We start from the raw sequence: 4,585 nt of genomic DNA on the forward strand, positions 1-4,585 counted from the left end.
ATACATATATGCAGCTACACGCGTGTACATATGTACGTGTATGTATGTGTGTAGGGGCTTGGGTGCGCTTGTATGTGTGTATGTCTGTGTATAAACATATATATATATGCGTATGTGTGGATACGTGTGTGTGTGTTTTATGTTTATAGATCAATGCTCCGCAACCGGTATGCTGTGGCACACTGGTGTGCCACGAGAGCATGCTAGGTGTGCTGCAGTGTAACCTGAGTATAATTTTTCCCCCTATACCTTTAGTTATAGTTTTATAGTTATAGTTTTAGCTCAAGTGTGCGTTAGTTCGTTGCTCCACTGTACTATTTTTCTCTTTCTTTTCTTTGTCACTTCTGTCACTGACCTAGAGAGATCCTATGGCCAAGTAATGCAGCGAAAATGAAAGCGTAATTTAAAAAAAAATTTCTAGTCAGTCCCAAGTGAGAATATTCCTTAATTCCGTTTATTTCTCAGTAACAACATACGAAAGCCAGCATCAACAGTAAATTTATGAGCCAACACGGGAGCTTTTTGTCGTCGCTCAACCGGCTGGAAACAGCAACCAAAAACACATCAAATCAAACCCTGCCTTTCGTCTTAAACAAGAAGATTCGAGGTAAAATTTAATCCAAAATACACCATATTATATCTGGAAATAAGACGAGATAGTCATTTTTGGAACGCCTTTGATTAGACTTAATTTGCTTGATCAGGGCTGACTTGTGGGCTAAAGAACAACATAAAAAGAAAATTGATCCACTATTTTCGGTTTGCACATTAGCTTTGACCGAGTACTCGTCTGCCTCGAATCATCCTCGCAACGATAACGTTGCATTTTTCAAAGAATAAAAAGATGAGGGGGAAAAAAAAACCGGTTTCTCTGTTCAGCTATGAAGATGCAACAAAACCTGCACCAAACGTTGTGTGCTCATATCAAAGTTGTCATTGACTGCGCATGACTGCTGCACCACTGCAAGAAATGTAATTGAACTATCGGTGTTCTATCACATAATTCCACACTTGGCAACACCAACCAATTTGGATTAGCAGGTCAGCTGACAAACAACCATTACTTCTTTGTCACAAAAAGCAATATTTCACACGACTGCCTCATCTCACCTCCACTTTCTATCTCCCCCCTCTTTCTCACCCTCTCTCTCTCTCTCTCTCTCTCTTGTTCACTTTATAATTTCTCTCCCTTTCGTTCTGTTTGTTGCTCTCTCTTCCTTTCGCTCTCTCTCTTGCTCTCCCTTTAGCATTTTCTGTTGCTCTCTCTTATTTTCGCTCTGCCTTTCGCTCTCCCTCCCTTTCGCCATGCCTTTTGCTCTCCTTTTCGCTCTCTCTCTCCCTTTCGCTCTCTCTCCCTTTCGTTCTCTCTCTCTCTCTCTCTCTTGCTATCTTTCCCTTTCGCTTTGTCTGTTACTCTCTCTCCCTTTCGCTCTTTCTCTCTTGCTCTCCTTTTCACTCTCTCTTTCTTGCTCTCCCTTTCACTCCCTCTGTTGCTCTCTACCTTTTGCTCTCTGTCTGTTTCTCTCTCTCCCTCCTTTTCGCTCTGTCTGCTGCTCGCTCTTCCTTTCGCTCTGTCTGTTGCTCTCTCTCTCTCTTTCGCTCTCTTTGTTGCTCTCTTTCGCTCTGTCTGTTTCTCTCCTCCCTTTCGCTCTCTCTTTCTGTTTCCTCCCCCTTTCGCTCTCTGTTATTCTTTCTCCTTTCGCTCTCAGTTTTTTTCTCTCTTTCGCGCCCCGTCATACTCTTTTCCATTTCGCTCTCCTCCTCTTTCTCCCTCTGTTGCCCTCTCCCTTTCACTCCCTCTATTGCTCTCTCTCTCTCTCCCCCTTTCACTCCCTCTCTTGCTCGCCCCCTTTCATTTCCTCGGGCTTTCTCTTCCCCTCTTTTCCCCCCTTTCTGTTTGTCTTTCTATCTCTATCTCTTCTCTCCCACTCTCCTACCTTACTTCCTCACACTGTCACTCTCTTCCCCACTCTCCGTTGCGCTCTTTCTCTCACCAACAAATAGTTACACATTCCCGTCTCCACCGACAAATTACAATGACCACCATCACTAACATCGTCAACATCATCCTTTCTATTAAAGGCACAAGGCCTGAAATTTTGGGGGGAGGGGGTTAAGTCAATTACATCGACCCCAGTACTCAACTGGTACTTAATTTATCGACCCCCGAAAGGATGAAAGGTAAAGTCGACCTCAGCGGAATTTGAACTCAGAATGTAGCGACGGGCGAAATACTGCTGCCTGGCGCGCTAACGATTCTGCCAGCTCACCGCCTCATCGTCATCATCATCGTCATCATCATCGTCATTCCTCTCCCCCCCCCATTCCTCATTAGCATCAGCATCAGCATCAATTAATATTTCTAGTAAGCGATAGTAACTGCAATTTTACTCTAATATTGCAACAAGAACAATATGATGAACAATATGATGAATAAATGATACTTTCCGAACCAATGAGGGGATTCTCTAAGCTGTAATTCGGCCTGCTAGAAATAGCAACCAAATTTCCCTCAGGTAACACCTCACTGCTTCAAAATAAACAAATACATATAATTTATGACACATTAGGTAATGTTGTTACACCCAAAAAGACGCGATGGCTAAGGATGGAATGGCCTTACTCATAGGCCTGTCGGGGTTAAACAATATTAATAGACGCAGACAAGGCGGTGAGCCGGCAGAAACGTTAGCACGTCGGGCGAAGTGCTTAGCGGTATTCCGTCTACCGCTACGTTCTGAGTTCAAATTCCGCCGAGGTCGACTTTGCCGTTCATCCTTTCGGGATCGATAAATTAAGTACCAGTTACGCACTGAGGTCGATGTAATCGATTTAATCCCTTTGTCTGTCCTTGTTTGTCTCCTCTATGTATAGCCCCTTGTGGATAGTAAAGAAATAAGAAACGTTAGCACGCCGGGCGAAGTGCTTAGCGGTATTTCGTCTGCCGTTACGTTCTGAGTTCAAATTTCGCCGAGGTCGACTTTGCCGTTCATCCTTTCAGGATCGATAAATTAAGTACCAATTGCGTGCTGGGGTCGATTTAATCGACTGCCCGCCCCCTTCACCAAAATTTCGGGCCTTGTGCCTAGAATAGAAAAGAATATTAATAGACGTAGGCGTGACTGTGTGGTAAGAATTTTGCTTCTCAGCTACATGGCTTCAGGTTCAGCCCCACTGCATGGCACCTTGAGAAAGGGTTTTCTTCTTTATCCCGGGCCGACCAAAGTCTTGTAAGTGGATTTGGTAGACAGAAGCTGAAAGTAGCCTACTTTGTGTGTGTGTCTTCAGTAAATAATAAATTCAAAATAGAAGCACACTCTAAGATATAGAGCTGTAGAGTATATAGATGAAGATAGATATGGGCCGGTCTATGAGGTTACCCTGTGGTTTACGTCCATAAAGAGTTTAGCTTTACAGCGTTTCTTCAGACGCTTTAAAGCTAAGCGCTTTATGGACGTGAAACCCAGGCTAACCCCATAGACCGGCCATGTATATCTATCTATCTATCTATCTATCTATCTATCTATCTATCTATCTATCTATCTATCTATCTATCTATCTATCTATCCATCCAGTCTATCTATCTATCTATCTATCTATCTATCTATCTATCTATCTATCTATCTATATCTCTATCTATGTGTGTGTCTGTGTTTGTCTCCCATCTCTGCTTGACGCTCAATGTTGGTGTGTTTACGCCCCCGTAACTTAGCCTTTCAGTAAAAAGACACTAACAGAATAGTACCAGGTTTAGAAGAAGTACTGAGGTCGATTTATTCGACTAAACCCTTAAAGGCAGTACCCCAGTATGGTCGCAGTCCAATGACTGGGACTAGTAAAAGACAAGATAAACAGCTGATGTGTGACTGAACAAACAGCTCAAGCATGACTGTGTCAACATAGTTATGTTGTTGTCACTCAGTCAGGCTTCACTATCACTCATCCACTGGCTGTACTTTGAGTCACTCACATAGCTATCTCTCTTCACTCATGCTATTACCCATATGTATCACCTACAGATTAATCACTCTTCATGCATTCTCTCACGCAAATATATGCCATTTAGTCGCTCATCAATCTCCACCTACAGATTTATCCCTATTCACTCACTCTCGCAGGCAATAATTTGTCGCTCGATCACTCATCAATCCACTCATCGTATCGCCCACAGGTTTATAACTCTTCACTAACTCCCTCACGCAAATATTTGTTACTCAATCATTCATCAGTCATTCCCTCTATCACCCACATATTTATTATTCACTCACTCCCCTACTCAAATATTTGTCATTCAATCACTCGTTAACCTCACTCACAGATTGATCCCTGTTTACTCCTTTTCTTGCGCAAATATTTGTCACTCGATCACTTGCTATCACAATCACAAATTTATCACTCATCACACATTAACACATCCACTCGCAGCTAACACGTCCTCACGATTGTCACTCGTCACTCAATCACCCACGCATTCTTGTTACTCAATCACTCATTCACCTTCTCGTATTTGCCAATTCTCCATTCAGTCTCACCCATGCTGTTGTCACTCACTCACTCACTCACTATATGACTCATACATTTTCTC

This window comes from Octopus bimaculoides, chromosome 6 (assembly GCF_001194135.2).
Source record: "Octopus bimaculoides isolate UCB-OBI-ISO-001 chromosome 6, ASM119413v2, whole genome shotgun sequence".
In the NCBI taxonomy this organism is placed as follows: Eukaryota; Metazoa; Mollusca; class Cephalopoda; order Octopoda; family Octopodidae; genus Octopus; species Octopus bimaculoides.